Below are 19,378 nucleotides of genomic sequence, written 5' to 3' on the forward strand. Positions count from 1 at the left end.
ACTATTGTCTTTATGTACTGGTATACTCAACTATAGAAAGATATAACAGTTCATAGTTTTCCAATCATGCATAGTCAGATAGTACACCTATGTTATTACAGAAAAAGTACATGTATGTCTGTAATAACTAAAGGGTGTTATTACAGCTTCTCTTCATCACTCCAAAGCATTTGCTCAGACATATACATGTACATGCTTAATTACAATGTATTTTAATTTATTGTAAGAAATAATGATCAGAGCATGTAATGAGGATCTGCGCAAGCTTCCCAGTAATTCCCAAGTTTCTCATATGTAGTAAGTTACATGCCTTAAATAACTAAGCCTTGTTATAACAGCTAAGTTTATCCCGTAAAAGCCTCGTCTCATTGATTTACCATGGTTAATGAAAAATGTATTAATTTGATTCAAAAATTAGTTATCATGGCTATGCATTTAGTTTCTGCGCACAGTTTCAAGAGTTCCCTAGAGGCCACTAAAAATTAAAATAGTTATGATTAATTTTACAAATAACAAACATATTTGCCTTTACTTTGCTGAACTAGTAATCATTATTGTTTAGCCTTTAGGGGCCAGATCAAGTGTGCTTCTGGGTGCGGAATTTTCTCGCTGTGTTGATGACCCATTATTGGCCTTTGGCTGTCTCTGCTCTCTGGTTGGGTTGTTGTCTCTTTGACACATTCCTTGTTTCCATTCTCTATTCTGTTTAATCTGTTTACATGTTTTAAATTTTAAAACTTTTTTTCAGATTCTGATTGACTGGTGGCAGAAGGGGTATGAATATAAAGTGGCATTAAGGCCTTGCAGACAGACTTAACAATAACATGCTGAAGTTGCAATAACAGTTTGACGAAGACCCACATGTAATCCCATATTGACGGTTGTAGAACTCGTACCAACAGATTTCACTTTGGGTATTTAATTGTATTGTAATAAGTAAGGGACTTTACTTTAACACGTTTCTTTAAAATCACATAATCTTCAGTTTGCATGCTCAGATTGAAAAAGTATTGCTTACGAGCATCACTGTTCGACTTTCTTTCTCGCCTTGTAAAAGTAGTTAAACAGATTTTTTTCCATTGTTATGCATTGTACCTGTGCAATAATTTCACGACTTGAAACTTGAAATTTCGTATGAAATGATTACTTTCAAGTATGAAAATTTTGTAATCTCTTTAAAACATATATAATGTCATTCCAAAAACATTTCTGCCTCGAAAAACACAAAAACTGGCACAGAAACACTTCTATATGTACTGGATGTGTAAACTTTTTATCAGGATCTGAACATCATAATATTCAGTATGCTAAAAATAAGTGTTATTAAAGCTCGGACGGCAAATAGCTTAACATATTTTGTATAGTTTCATCACTCGATGCATAAAATTGAGAATGGAAATTGGGAATGTGTCAAAGAGACAACAACCCGGCTATAGAACAGACAACAGCAGAGTCCGTCATAGGTATTTTTATCATTCGGCTGCTGTCCTGTGCAATATCTCCGATTATAGAAATAATCTGGATCATAGTGGGTGCAATATTACCTATTAACATGATTAAGTTAGAAATACGACGATGATGTATGAGTGCCAATTGAGATATCTGTCCATTCAATACACAATCTAGTAAAGTAAGCAATCATAGGTTCGTTGCTGAAAAGTAAGCTATAGAGGGACCAAAAATTATTTGTGTAAAATAACATAAAAAAACGGCCTTATTTCATGTGTATTTTATATACAAAAATAGAAATTTTTATATCCAATGCATAAAAGAAATATAGTAGGTTTAGGTGTAACGGTGCAATTTTCACAAAATATATCAAATTTCCCACGTTATCGAACATAAACATGGATTTTAACATGATTAATGATTTTATTAAGATTGACAAATGTTTGAGTCAGAGTCCGTTAAAAATTAAAAAAAAATCTAATATCTCCATTTGAAAAAAAAACTTAGCAAAGACGAAAACCATATGAAACAACAGTTGTTTTCCACTACCGTCAGAGCAAAGGGAACAGTTTGAAAGTGGCAAATACTGAAATATGTCAAAAATCAATACTTTTTTGTAAACACTGTCAATGACTGTCATGTATGTAAATACTTTATAATAGTGTTGGATAATCGGTTGAAATTACCAACCGATTATCTATTACAATCGGATGACAATAACCAACCGACTATCGGTTATAATTGCTTCATAATACCTTGCCCTTTTGTTTTAAATGAAACCATGCATTTAGTCTCATTGTACATGTCTAATGTGTATATTCCATATCATTGCAGAGTTTATATATTCATATTTATGATCCTTTATTTCCCTTTTATATTCTGACGTACTAAATTATAATCCTGGTACCTTTGATAATTATTTATTTAGCAGTTAAAACAATGAATTAAGAAAAATCAAGATTCATATTGAACATATTTTATCTCATAATTACAACATTAATTACCAACAGTGACACTAACCATGCTAACATTTCTAAATTTCAATGGTGTAACTCACAATAAAATTTCAATAGCATAGCTGTATAAACATTTGAATGCTTCTAATTAGGAAAAGATATATTAAGTTTTTAACTTTAAGAAATTTAAAACTAACAGAAAAAAATCCAACAATGCATTTGCATTATACATGTTATAATATATACAGTAAACAAAGGGGATTAAGCTAAAGTCTGTTAATTCGTTTAGAATGCTTTTTTTTTCATTTTTGTGTTCATTATTTTCTGTCAATTGTGTCATTTGTGCGTCTGAACTTATAATTGCAAGAATGCGGAATTATAACATAGTTGAACCCTATCCGATTCGTGATTCTTATATTTATTAATGGCGGACAAATTTCGGAAAATTTACAAAATTAAACGATGTTTGGCAAGCAATTTGGAAAGAAATGTGACGTTTTTTATGCTACAAATGGATAAAACATTAATAAAAGGCAATTTGCAATATGTTCTAATGAAGCAAAGAAATTATTTTGTCTAAAATCAGAATGATGTGTACGCTCTCAAGTAACAAGTACCGGTATTGAAAGAAAGTATTTCATACAATGTTATTAATCTTAAATAACATTCCTTCAATCTGCAAATATGTATAGTCAATGCTTTTGTCACGTTTATAAAGAAGGAAATTGGTTATTTAAGAAATAATTAATGGGGTCTGGAATATATCGTGATTTAACCACGGGTTAGCCCTTTATGACAAATATTTTACCCTGAGCGATAGCTAGGGTTAAAATATCGGCATAAAGGGACAACCCGTGGTAAAATCACGATATATTCAAGCCCCCATGAATTATTTCGATTCTAATAGGACAAATACGGCAACAGTTTTGGATCGAAGCGCTCTAGGTGAAGTCATTATTTGCCGTTCCCAGAAATAAACGCACTGTCTATTAAATTGACGTAAAAGAACGGAGAAAACTGAATAAGTAACATGCTAAAACTATTTACAATAACATATTTAGATAGATATAAATAAATCTAAATGATAATTGTACTTATATGTCTTATTTATTTACAAACAATGGCTGATATAACACATTTTAGAATCGTTGTTTACGTTTCCTTGTTGTAATGATTTTCGGGTTCAAAAGCGTGTATTTTCCCGTAAAATGCTTATATTCTGACGTCATCATTCTATGACGTCGGATAGCTCATTCGTATAAAAGCATATGACGTGGGAGTACGATCGGAACAGCCCAAACAATATATTCATATTTTACCACGGGTGTGTACTCTAAGCGTTTGAAGGACGTCATGTTCACCCTGTATAACCCCGATACAGATGAAACCGGACGTTGACGCGTTCCAGTCGAGCACACCGTATAGCAGTGAGTTCAGACAGTAAGGAATTCTTATTTTTAAAGACAATCTAATGTATATTCTTCGTATATTTTGCGCCAATATATTCTTTGCCATAATACTCATGAGTTACTAAAAGGTTTTTCAAAAATGTGACATTTTTTTATACAAACATCAAAAAACGCACGACGATATCAATGATAAAACGTGCTTGGTATTTTTAAACATTCAAAACTTAATGTTTCTCGTACCTCATAGTTTTTAAAACATACATTTTTGAAAACTTCATAGTATAAATTAACAAAACTTATAAAGATCGTTTGTTTATGTTGTATCTAGAAACAAAAAAATACACGTTTTAAAATGTCTCTATTTTCATGTTGTGTACGCTTCGTTGTCATTACACCTTTTTATACTGTACGCTTCGTTGACAAAATATTGCGTTTGTCAATGAATTTTACATGTATTAGATTATGCTTTGATATGATTATAACCAATATGCATGTTTGAAAATAATAATTTACCATCATAACATGCAGACAGCAACCCATAATGTCAGTTGTATTGTCGAAAAACACTTGGAGGAAAGTTTTACATTTAAAAAAATCCTCATGTATACAAAAGTGTGAATTGGTAGGAAAATACAATAACTCAACAGATGCAACTATGACAAAGCATACAGATACACACGTCCGATTTCTAATTTCATAGCATATTTGAAAGTGTTTACCATACAACAGTCAATGTACGGTTAGGTGGTGGGTTGGGTGCCCGCTAACATGTTTAATCCCGCCATATTCTGTATGTGCCTGTCCAAAGCCAGGAGCCTGTAATTCAGTACTCTCTTTACACGAGACATTGGATTTTATATTCCCATTCGGACAGGACTACACAGCTAATTTGGTGGCCAACTTCAGTCAGTTTTTACTGCCGATCGGAAAAAGACCAAAGTGATCATAACTTATAGTATATCTCCCAGTCACCCTTCACCAAATTCTTTCATAGTTAAAATAAAAAAAAAAAATTGGCCACAATTTAGAAAGTTTTGCTCTACCTGTTAAATCAAAACATCACTTAACATTATTACAATTTATGCACACTTATGAGAACTCATAATACCGTACATCCTCTCGATACTGTTCATATTTTGCATTGCACAAGTTCGTGCGTTGTATTACGTCTTTACCTAAAAGCGTAGGATATACTGATTAAAACACTTTGGATACACGATTTACTTCTTAGTTGTAATTCGCTTTGAAATAACTATCAGTTACTACAATCACTCCTTTGTCGATATTTTATGTATATGGTTTATGTGCCTTGTGCCGACATTTTGAGTTAAGCCAATTGCAACTGAACTTTTTTATCATGTTCTGCTGTTACACCAGTGTTCTATGTTAAGGAGAGGGTTGTGGGCTCACATGTTTCAACCTGTCGCACTTTGTTTTGTCAGTCAAACGTCAGAATCCTGCAGTACATTGGTTATATAGATCTGTCATTTCATAAGTTATAAATTATTAACCGTTAGTTTAATCGGTTTTTTTTTCATATTTTTTTTTCATATCGGGGCTTTTTTAGGCGACTGTATGGTATAGGTTTTCCTCATGGTTAAATGTTGTACATTCAATTTGGACTATAATAGTTTATACGCCAACTTCATTTAAACTTTGATGGACAGTTGTCTCACTGGCCATCACACCACATCTACAAAGCTCCGCATGTAAAAAAAAAGTAATAAAAAAATTAAAGCAGTTGGAATGCCATCTATGGCATTCGGCAAATTAAGTTCAACGAGCTCCTTCATGTATGTCTGCTTTCGTCTAGGCGAATTTGGACCAACATCAGCATTTGGAAGAGCCTCAAATTGTGAAAAGGAAGTCATTAAAGTTTTAATGACTGTACTATACTTTTTGAAACTTTCTTTCCTCTGGAATATATTTATTAACTGTTCATTTCATCTGGAAAAACATTGAAAGTCTCAATTTTCAATAGAAACATTCCAAGCAGATGTACGCGAGTTACATATTTCAATTTTGGCTTTGTATGACAGATATTTTAAGTTCAACTACTTTGACTAAGTTAACAGATAAACATTTACAATAAAATACAGAAAAAGGGTCGCCGACACCATCTCGAAAACCTTGACAAGAAAGTGTTTGTCACGATTTTTGTCAACGAACTGTACAGTGATTATTTCAAAACGCACAACGAACGCGACACATTTGGTGGAACGAACAATACAGTCAGAGAAAATTTATTTTGTATGATATTGCGTTTATTCTAAGTTCTAGGGCACATTTGAAGGCACGTAATAATTCAATGTATAGTTATTTAGTGTTGCTTAAGGTATTAATACTCAAAGGTGTATGCACGAAAAGATATTCAGCATTGTTTACATCGTAAACCGTATGAAATTGCACCATGTCTGTGCGTTTTGCATCTAGCAGTTTAATCAAACGTTTTATACAATATCTAAAACTTACAGCAACTGTATAATTGAATAAAGATACTAACATGCTCATTGACATATTTATATATACTCAAATAAGTTCTAGAGAGGCATTCAAAGTTATTGTCATCCCAAATGTTGTCCTGATTATCGCTTCGAACGCGTCAACGTCCGGATTCATTTGTTGGGGTTATACGGGGTAATGTTAGAATGGTAATTATAGGATGTTTTACATTGTTATTGTCATAAACTGGTATTTTTAGCTCACCTGGCCCGAAGGGCCAAGTGAGCTTTTCTCATCACTTGGCGTCCGGCTTCCATCGTCGTCCGTCGTCCTGCGTCCGTCGTCGTTAACTTTTACAAAAATTTTCTCCTCTGAAACTGCTGGGCCAAATTAATCCAAACTTGGCCATAATCATCATTGGGGTATCTAGTTTAAAAATTGTGTGGCGTGACCCTGCCAACCAACCAAGATGGCCGCCACGGCTAAAAATAGAACATAGGGGTAAAATGCAGTTTTTGGCTTATAACTCAAAAACCAAAGCATTTAGAGCAAATCTGACATGGGGTAAAAATGTTCATCAGGTCAAGATCTATCTGCCCTGAAATTTTCAGATGAATCAGACAACCTGTTGTTGGGTTGCTGCCCCTGAATTGGTAATTTTAGGGAAATTTTGCTGTTTTTGGTTAGTATCTTGAATATTATTATAGGTAGAGATAAACTGTTAACAACAATAATGTTCAGCAAAGTAAGATCTACAAATAAGTCAACATAATCAAAGTGGTCAGTTGATCCCTTTAGGAGTTATTGCCCTTTATAGTCAATTTTTAACCATTTTTCGTAAATCTTAGTAATCTTTTACAAAAATCTTCTTCTCTGAAACTACCAGGCCAAATTTAAACAAACTTGGCCGCAATCATCAATGGGGTATCTAGTTTAAAAAATGTTTGGCGTGACCCAGCCAACCAACCAAGATGGCCGCCATGGCTAAACATAGAACATAGGGGTAAAATGCAGTTTTTGGCTTATAACTCAAAAACCAAAGCATTTAGAGCAAATCTAACATGGAGTAAAATTGTTTATCAGGTCAAGATCTATCTGCCATGAAATTTTCAGATGGATCAGACAAACCGCTGTTTGGTTGATGCCCCTGAATTAGTCATTTTAAGGAAATTTCACTGTTTTTTGTTATTATCTTGAATATTATTATAGATAGAGATAAACTGTAAAGAACAACAATGTACAGCAAAGTAAGACTTAAAAATAGGTCAACATGACCTAAATGGTCAATTGACCCCATAAGGAGTTATTGCCCTTTAAAGTCAATTTTTAACAATTTTCATAAAATTTGTAAATTTTAATTAACATTTTCGACTGAAACTCTTAGGCCAAGTTCAATATAGATAGAATGTTTGTAAGCAGCAAGAATGTTCAGTAAAGTAAGATGTACAAACACATCACCATCACCAAAACACAAATTTGTCATGAATTCAAATGCGTCCTTTGTTTAATATTCACATAGACCAAGGTGAGCGACACAGGCTCTTTGGAGCCTCTAGTTGTTAATTTTTGTTTGACTGCGCATATAAAACGCAAACCGTAAACGGACCAGAAGTTGACAAGCTAAAAGTCCGGAAACTTTTAACGACAGTCGATTGAACAAAATCCCAATGGATTATCGACATCGCCAGGCCGTACCAACTGATTTCCGACTTATTCCGATCATAGGAACAACACTACTTTATAATGGAAACCCGAACTTCTGAGGGATGTTTATATACAAAAATAAGGAGATGGGGTATGATTGCCAAATGGGACAACTATCCACTTAAGCACAAATAAAGTGGATATAAGTAATGATAGGCAACTGTAACGCCCTCAACTATGAGAAAACCCCATACCGTAAAGTCGGCGATTAATGGCCACGATTGATGATTATACGCTATTGTCTCTTAAAAACAAATATATAAACACATTTTGTCCTCGATTTAAATTACTTTTTAAACATAAAAGTAGGTGCAATATATATTTTTAAACTCAAAAAGTTTAGTGACCCCATCAGATACTTGACAAACTCTTAGTCTTCGTCTTTTGTATGAACACAAAATTCATGGATCACACATTTCTCTTTAACTATCTATACGAAAGTTTCTGCACTCATGAATATTAGCATCGGCTGTAATCGACGGCTAACTTTACACTTGTATGTCTGTCTGATGTGTAATTGTGTTTTTCACTGTTGTTTCGTTGCTGTCTGGTGGACAAATACATGAATTCTGCATGTCATCATCAAACACGTGAATAGCTATATATCTGGTAAATCAAACACTTTTTTCTTCGCATAGAACATGTAGAAAGAACTCTTCATTAATCTGAGCATGAAACGAATACTTTATATCACGAACTATAAATGTGGATACAAAAAATGAAAAACTAAGCGAAATTGTTAATCCCGCATTGCACGACAAAATTTGTTGTATTTAAGTAAGTAGCACGTGTTCTTGGTTGATTGTAAACACGTAGTAGTCCATAATGCATTGTTGCTCATTTAGTGGATTGGTAAAAAAAACAGGTAGCAATAAATTGCGTCACACGTAAATAAACAATTACACGTGCGAGAACATAAGTTTGCTAATTCATGCATTTCCATATAAGGTAGTTTTCCTGACCTGAGTAATGATAACATCAAAATTTCTTTTTGGCTTTTTTTAAAGTCATGTGTGTTATGAAGGTAGATGTCACAGTTGTTATGTGGTAATTCATTTTTACTGTGTGTGTTAATGTTTATTTTTTTACATGATCCTGTTTGTGTTTCAGATTTGCAAATATCATTTTCATTATTAATTAAAAATGTACTTTCAATAAATTTTAGGGAGGAAGCTTGATGGTTCGTGGCATTCCCTCTTAATTAGAAAATAATCTATTACAAATATTCAATCAGAATCCAAATTCAGAGCTGTTTTAAGCTTAAATGTTGTGTCCATACTTGTTCAACTGTTCAGGGTTCGACCTATGCAGTAAAAATCAGGTTTGCTGTCACTTGACAGCCTCTTGTTCTTATTGTTGAAGGCCGTATCGTTGCCTATAATTGCTTACATCCACTTCATTTGAACTTAAGTTCATAGTTGTCTCATTGGTAATCATATCTCCTTATTTTTATAAATATACAATGATTTCATTTTCTTTTACAGGATATAATGGCAAGTTGGGATGAGGTAAGTTTTTCTTCTTAAAAGTCAGTGTCATGTGACCTATGTCATCTGTCCCATGTTGTCTTTAAACTGTACATAAAGATACAGGTGTGTAGTATTCTCAGAGTCAGTCAGTGTCATGTGACCTATAAAATGTGTCATGTGATCTATGTTGTCTACAAACTGTACATAAAGATACAGGCGTGCAGTATTCTCAGTCAGTCAGTGTCATGTGACATATGTCATGTGACTTATGTTGTCTATAAAATGTACATAAAGATACAGGTGTGTAATATTCTTAGAGTCAGTCAGTGTTATGTGACCTATGTCATGTGACCTATGTTATAAAGATACAGGCATGCAGTATTCTCAGGGGGAGAACAGGAGAAATCAAAATGACTACAGTGAACAGAATTTCAATATACAAAATTCCAGGAGACAAAAAAAAAGAAACGTAAGATATTGTAGGACATTCACAACTCTTTAAGTCGAAGAAAATCTGACAACGCCATGGAACAAAATGAAAAACAATCAAAATTCAACGGTCTACATTAGTAATTTCAGTGCCATTTATCAGTCAGAGCTCAGACATAAACAGGTCGAATTTTGTTTTTGACTAAAAAATAAGTCGAAACATGTATTTATTATAAAAATGTAGTTCAATTTTAGACTTATCAGAAAACGACAGACTTGTTTAGGTCTGTTTATGTTGGTGAAAAAACGTAATGTTACTTTGTGGCCAAACTACACCACCTATGACAGCAAAAACCTGTATGAGAGTTCACAACGACTTGAGTTATCTATATTTAATTATCTAATTGACCATCCTTACTAAACACAGATGTTTTACCTTATTAAGTGTGATTCCAGGTGGTTGCATTGTATTCAAGTCATATTTTGTCTTACATTAAAGGGAGACAAATCCTAAAACTTACACATTTAGACCTCTATGAGTCAAAAGCAGATTCAGACTTATTTATGTCTGAGCTCTGACTGTTTATAGCTGACTATGCCATATGGGCTTTGATCATTGTTGAAGGCTGTACAGTGACCTATAGTTGTTATTTTCTGTGTCATTTTGTCTATTTTGTAGAATTGTCTCATTGGCAATCATACCACGTCTTCTTTTTATATTCAAAACATTACATAGAAAACTAAAGACCGAGCAACACAAACCTCAACAAAAACTTAGGCTGATCTCAAAACTGATGCATAATACAATTGTCTACAGACTTTTCTAAAAAAAAACTCTGAAAGTATACACAACAATTTCACTCCTTCTTGCTCATGTTGGTAATCACTGTATTTGGTATAAACTGTTGAAACTGTAAAAATGTAGCTTGTTAAATTCAATTATTACATTTATGATACATTTGTATGTTCTAGAGGAAAATGTTAAAGCTTTGTTTTGCTTACAGAAACTTCTTATAGCTGCAAGGGAGGGGAATATAAAAGAGGTAGAATTATGTGTAAAGAACAGCGCTAACTTGGAATGTAGTGATTTTGTAAGTAAAGTAAAATGTTTAACACATTTACAGATATTTATTATATAGTACACATAATGTGGATCATTTAAACATTGCCCTTGTTAGTGTTCAATGATTCACTGTACATGTTAGTTATTGCAAATACTCTTGTCTTCAAAATATTAAGAAACATAGTATTATGATATATTTTGATTAACTTTATTACACTGATGAATACCACTCCAGTTTGTATGTCAAAGGGTTGCTGTCTGATACTTCATAACTGGAAATATTGTGATTTACTTTATTACACGTAACATAGTATTCTACACAAAAAACATTACTTTGGTTAAAACAAATCTTGCATGACCATGACTTGAGACGTGACACCTGATCATACAACTTTCAGTGACCACTCCTGTTCTAAACATGCCATGTGACACCTGATTCTACAATATTCATTAACCACTTCTGTACTGAACATAACATGTGACACTTGATCATACAACCTGGATTTACCACTCTTGTACTGAACATGACATGTGCCACCTGATTATACAACATTCATTTACCACTCCTGTACTAAACATGACATGTGACACCTGATCATACAACATTCATTAACCACACTTGTACTGAACATGACATGTAACACCTGATCATACAACCTGCATTTACCACTCCTGTTCTGAACATGACATGTAACACCTGATTATACAGCATTCATTTACCACTCCAGTACTAAACATGACATGTGACACCTGATTATACAACATACATTCACCACTTCTGTACTCAACATGACATGTGACACCTGATCATACAACCTGCATTTACACCTCCTGTTCGGAACATGACATGTAACACCTGATCATACAACATACATTTACCACTCCTGTACTGAACATGACATGTTACACCTGATTATACAGCATTTGTTTAACACTCCTGTACTAAACATGACATGTGACACCAGATCATACAACATTCATTTACCACTCTTGTACTGAACATGACATGTGACACCTGATCATACTACTTTCATTTACCACTCTTGTACTGAACATGACGTATGACACCTGATCATACAACATGCATTTACCTCTCCTGTACTGAACATGACGTATGACACCAGATCATACAACATTCATTTACCACTCTTGTACTGAACATGACATGTGCCACCTGATCATACAACATTCATTTACCACTCCTGTACTGAACATGACATGTAACACCACATCATACAACATTCATTTACCACTCCTGTACTGAACATGACATGTGTCACCTGATCATACAACATGCATTTACTACTCCTGTACTGAACATGACATGTGACACTTGATCATACATCATGTGACATAGCAATGACACTCTTATGCTCAACACCAACATGTGACATAGCAATGACACTCTTATAGTCAACACCAACATGTGACATAGCAATGACACTCTTTACCTTAACACCAACATGTGACATACCAATGACACTCTACCTCAACACCCAACATTTGACATATCAATGACACTATTTACCTCAACACCACCATGCGACATAGCAATGACACTCTTATAGTCAACACCAACATGTGACATAGCAATGACACTCTGATAGTAAACACCAACATGTGACATAGCAATGACACTCATATGCTCAACACCAACATGTGACATAGCAATGACACTCTTTACCTCAACACCAACATGTGACATAGCAATGACACTCTTATAGTCAACACCAACATGTGACATAGCAATGACACTATTATAGTCAGCACCAACATGTGACATAACAATGACACTCTTATAGTCAACACCATCATGTGACATAGCAATGACACACTTTACTTCAACACCAACATGTGACATAGCAATGACACTCATATGCTCAACACCAACATGTGACATAGCAATCAGACTCATATGCTCAACACCAACATGTGACAAAGCAATGACACTCTTATAGTCAGCACCAACGTGTGACATAGCAATGACACTCGTATAGTCATTATGTTCTAATTCGTAACCTCAACCGAACATAAAACATTTATCAATATAATACAAAACTCTCACATGGGAGTAGCCACTTGCAAAAGTCAAGTGCATTTTATTCAGGTAATAAGTACATGTAATTCATTTTATATCAATGAAAATTATGAAAATTGTCTGTCTCTAACTAGCACTGCAACATCAATATTTGCGACTCTTCTTGGACTATCAACCTGTAAATAAATAATTTTCATAATTATTTATTTGGAAAAAAGCATCTAGAGCACTTGACTACAATGACTCGAATGACTTTAACTACTATCAAACCACCCGTGCATAAAAATTTTCCCCGCATACTTTATATATCCAATCAAACAGACCTTTCTATAAATAGCATAAACACATGTTCCTTACCAAACAAAACAAACTGTATCGATATATGTACAACTTTGATAAATATAAACACTAACATGTGACATAGCAGTGACACTCTTATACTCAACACCAGCATGTGACGTAGCAGTGACACTCTTATACTCAATGCCAACATGTCACTTAGCAATGACACTCTTATACTCAATACCAACATGTCACTTAGCAATGACACTCTTAAAGTCAACACCAACTTGTTACATAGCAATGACATTCTTATACTGAACACCAACATGTGACACAGCAATGAAACTCTTATACTCAACACCAACATATGACATAGCAGTGACACTCTTATACTCAACACCAGCATGTGACGTAGCAGTGACACTCTTATACTCAATACCAACATGTCACTTAGCAATGACACTCTTATAGTCAACACTAACATGTGACATAACAATGACACTCATATGCTCATCACCAATATGTGACATAGCAACGACACTATTATAGTCAACACCAACGTGTCACTTAGCAATGACACTCTTACAGTCAACACCAACATTTGACATAGCAATGACACACTTATACCCATCAGCAACATGTGACGTACAGTGACACTCTTATACTCAACACCAGCATGTAACGTAGCAGTACCACTCTTTACCTCAACATCAACATTTCACTTAGCAATGACATTCTTATACTCAACACCAGCATGTGGCATAGCAGTGACACTCTTATACTCAACACCAGCAAGTGACGTAGCAGTGACACTCTTATACTCAATACCAACATGTCACTTAGCAATGACACTCTTAAACTCAACACCAACATGTGACATAGCAATGACACTCTTTACCTCAACACCAACATGTGACATTGCAATGACACTCTTATACTCAACACCAGCATGTTACATAGCAATGACACTCTTATAATCAATACCAACATGTCACTTAGCAATGACACTCTTAAACTCAACACCAGCATGTGACGTAGCAGTGACACTCTTATACTCAATACCAACATGTCACTTAGCAATGACACTCTTAAACTCAACACCAACATGTGACATAGCAATGACATTCTTATACTCAACACCAGCATGTTACATAGCAATGACACTTTTATAGTCAACACCAACATGTGACATAGCAATGACACTCTTATAGTCAACACCAACATGTGACATATCAATGACACTCTTATAGTCAACACCAACATGTGACATAGCAATGACACTCTTATAGTCAACACCATCATGTCTCTTAGCAATGACACTCTTTACCTCAACACCAACATGTGACATAGCAATTACACTCTTTACCTCAACACCAACATGTGACATAGCAATTACACTCTTATAGTCAACACCAACATATCACTTAGCAACGACACTCTTATAGTCAACACTAACATGTGACATAGCAATGACACTCATATGCTCAACACCAACATGTGACATAGCAATGACACTCTTTACCTCAACACCAACATGTGACATAGCAATGACACTCTTTACCTCAACACCAACATGTGACATAGCAATGACACTCTTATAGTCAACACCAACATGTGACATAGCAATGACACTCTTATAGTCAACACCAACATGTGACATAGCAATGACACTCTTATAGTCAACACCAACATGTGACATAGCAATGACACTCTTTACTACAACATCAACATGTGACATAGCAATGACACTTTTATAGTCAACACTAACATGTAACATAGCAATGACACTCATATGCTCAACACCAACATGTGACATAGCAATGACACTCTTTACCTCAACAACAACATGTGACATATCAATGACACTTTTTACCTCAACACCAACATGTGACATAGCAATGACACTCTTCACCTCAACACCAACATGTGACATAACAATGACACTCTGATAGTCAACACCAACATGTGACATAGCAATGACACTCTTTTAGTCAACACCAACATGTGACATAGCAATGACACTCTTATAGTCAACACCAACATGTGACATAGCAATGACACTCTTATAGTCAACACCAACATGTGACATAGCAATGACACTCTTTACTACAACATCAACATGTGACATAGCAATGACACTTTTATAGTCAACACTAACATGTAACATAGCAATGACACTCATATGCTCAACACCAACATGTGACATAGCAATGACACTCTTTACCTCAACAACAACATGTGACATATCAATGACACTTTTTACCTCAACACCAACATGTGACATAGCAATGACACTCTTCACCTCAACACCAACATGTGACATAACAATGACACTCTGATAGTCAACACCAACATGTGACATAGCAATGACACTCTTATAGTCAACACCAACATGTGACATAGCAATGACACTCTTATAGTCAGCACCAACATGTGACATAGCAATGACACTCTTAAACTCAATACCAACATGTCACTTAGCAATGACACACTTATACTCAATACCAACATGTCACTTAGCAATGACACTCTTATAGTCAACACCAAATTGTGACATAGCAATGACATTCTTATACTTAACACCAACAAGTGACATAGCAATGACACTCTTTACCTCAAAACCAACATGTGACATAGCAGTACCACTCTTTACCTCAACATCAACATTTCACTTAGCAATGACACTCTTAAACTCAACACCAACATGTGACAAAGCAATGACATTCTTATACTCAACACCAACATATGACATAACAATGACACTCTTTACCTCAACACCAGCATGTGACATATCACTGACACCCTTTACCTCAACACCCACATGGGACATAGCAATGACACTCTTATACTCAACACCAACATGTGACATAACAATGACACTCTTATACTCAACACCAGCATGTGACGTAGCAGTGACACTCTTATACTCAACACACATATGTATGTGACGTAGCAGTGACACTCTTTTACTCAACACCAACATGTGACATAGCAAGGACACTCTAATAGTCAACACCAGCATGTGGCGTAGCAGTTCCACTCTTATACTCAACACCAGCATGTGACATATCAGTGACACTCTTATATTCAACACCAACTTGTGACATAGCAATGACATTCTTATACTCAACACCAGGATGTGGCGTAGCAGTTCCACTCTTATACTCAACACCAGCATGTGACATATCAGTGACACTCTTATATTCAACACCAACTTGTGACATAGCAAGACATTCTTATACTCAACACCAACATGTGACATAGCAATGCCACTCTTTACCTCAACACCAACATGTGACATAGCAATGACACTCTTTACCTCAACACCAACATGTGACATAACAATGACACTCTTTACCTCAACACCAGCATGAGACATATCATTGACACCCTTTACCTCAACACCAACATGTGACTTAACAATGACACTCTTTACCTCAACACCAGCATGTGACATATCACTGACACCCTTTACCTCAACACCAACATGTGACATAGCAATGACACTCTTATACTCAACACCAGCATGTGAATTAGCAGTGACACTCTTATACTCAACACACATATGTATGTCACGTAGCAGTGACACTCTTATACCTAACACCAACATGTGACATAGCAAGGACATTATTACACTCATCACAAACAAGTTACATATCACACTTATAGGCAATGCAAACTTGAAAAATACAAACAAGGCTTATTGCAGTTCTTCACTTAAACTCACCACAAACATACACCATTGCTATATTACCCTTATACTCACCACAAACATACACCATTGATATATTACCCTTACACTCACAACAAACATACACCATTGCTATATCACCCTTATACTCCCCACAAACATACACCATTGCTATATCACCCTTATACTCACCACAAACATACACCATTGCTATATTACCCTTACACTCACAACAAACATACACCATTGCTATATCACCCTTATACTCCCCACAAACATACACCATTGCTATATAACCCTTATACTGACCACAAACATACACCATTGCTATATTACCCTTATACTGACCACAAACATACACCATTGCTATATTACCCTTACACTCACCACAAACATACACCATTGCTATATCACCCTTATACTGACCACAAACATACACCATTGCTATATTACCCTTATACTCACCACAAACATACACCATTGCTATATTACACTTATACACACCACAAACATACACCATTGCTATATTACCCTTATACTCACCACAAACATACACCATTGTTATATTACTCTTATACTCACCACAAACATACACCATTGTTATATTACTCTTATACACAACAACTCATATGATATGAAGCAGCTAGTAGACACCCAACATTTTACACGGTAATACCACTAAATATTTTCTAAGCTTTGACATTATTTTGAATAGACACAAAATACTGTTAATCAGACAGGGTTAATGGACAACAAATATTTGTTAGAATTATATAAAGTGGGGTCTCATTTTATTCGTAACACAGAACTGAATCAGATAGTTAAGGTTTTATTTTGTTTCCTGATGAAAAATTATTTTGTAAACATCTGATTTTAATGAGAAGTTGATTAGAACAAGTTGTGTTAACATCTTTAGTCAGATAATGTTAATTCTACAGATTTAATGTAAAATGCCTTTTAAAAATAACAAATACTTGACAGAATTATATAAAGTGGGGTCTTATATTTCTTGTCTCTTCGTACTGAATCAGAAAATATTACTCGTTTTAATGTTTCTTGAAAAAAAAGTTTTTTTAACCTGACAGTTCTGATGGAAGTTCTGACATCTCACAATAAAACATGTTGTTTATTTGTTGTTTATGTAGAATATAAATAAAAGTGTGACTGGTCATTTTATTCAGTTTTGAACACTGATTCATGTGATATATATTTTGTTTATATTTATTACACAACATTGTCCAGTTTATGACACAAGTTTTGATGTCTGTTATATGTTGATATTACAGAGAGGATGGACACCATTAATGTTGGCGGCTTGGAGAGGACACCTGGAAGTGTTGACTTACCTGGTCACTCACCACAGTCAGTTAGACGCTACATCCAAGGTAATGATAGATATAATCACCTTACTCTGACCAAACATCACTTTATACAGAATCTACACAAAATCATGTTGTTAGTCAGACAGATTTAATGGACAACAAATATTTGTTAGAATTATATAAAGTGGGGTCTCATTTTATTCGTAACACAGAACTGAATCAGATAGTTAAGGTTTTATTTTGTTTCCTGACGAAAAATTATTTTGTTAACATCTGATTTTAATGAGAAGTTGATGAGAAAAAGTTGTGTTCACTTCTTTAGTTAGATAATGTTAATTCTACAGATCTAATGTAAAACGTCTGGTAAAAATAACAAATACTTGACAGAATTATATAAAGTGGGGTCTCATTTTTCTTGTCTCTTCGTACTGAATCAGAAAATATAACTCGTTTTAATGTTTCTTGAATTTTTTTTTTTTTTTTTTAACTTTGATCATTCTATGGAATCATTGTTAATCAGACAGATTTAATGGACAACACACACATATTTGTTAGAATTATATAAAGTGGGGTCTCATTTTATTTGTCTTGTCTAGCTGAGTCCATTGACATGATTGATATAAATATTGTTTATGTTTCTAGAAAAAAGTTTTTTTTAACCTGACAGTTCTGATGGAAGTTCTGACATCTCACAATAAAACATGTTGTTTATTTGTTGTTTATGTAGAATATAAATAAAAGTGTGACTGGTCATTTTATTCAGTTTTGACCACTGATTCATGTGATATATATTTTGTTTATATTTATTACACAACATTGTCCAGTTTATGACACAAGTTTTGATGTCTGTTATATGTTGATATTACAGTATGGAATGACACCATTAATGTTGGCCGCTGAGAACGGACACCTGGAGGTGGTGACTTACCTAGTCACTCACGGCAGTCAGTTAGACGCTACAGACCTCGGGGTAATGATAGATATAATCACCTTACTCTGACCAAACATCACTTTATACAGAATCTACACAAAATCATGTTGTTAATCAGACAGGTTTAATGGACAACAAATATTTGATAGAATCATATAAAGTGGGGTCTCATTTTATTCGTAACACAGAACTA

At 34.5% G+C, this 19,378-nt stretch overlaps 1 long non-coding RNA gene across 1 annotated transcript in view; it reads left to right on the forward strand.

Moving 5' to 3' along the window:
• Positions 1-19,200, forward strand: part of LOC134719211 (uncharacterized) — a 177,176-nt gene extending 157,976 nt beyond the window's left edge. The window contains exons 2-5 of the long non-coding RNA XR_010107547.1: positions 749-914; positions 9,445-9,468; positions 10,863-10,949; positions 19,123-19,200. This is a non-coding gene — a long non-coding RNA (uncharacterized LOC134719211). The remainder of the gene's footprint in view (positions 1-748; positions 915-9,444; positions 9,469-10,862; positions 10,950-19,122) is intronic.
• The last annotated feature ends 178 nt before the right edge of the window (positions 19,201-19,378 follow it).

The sequence above is a fragment of the Mytilus trossulus genome, chromosome 5 (assembly GCF_036588685.1).
Source record: "Mytilus trossulus isolate FHL-02 chromosome 5, PNRI_Mtr1.1.1.hap1, whole genome shotgun sequence".
Classification (NCBI taxonomy): domain Eukaryota; kingdom Metazoa; phylum Mollusca; class Bivalvia; order Mytilida; family Mytilidae; genus Mytilus; species Mytilus trossulus.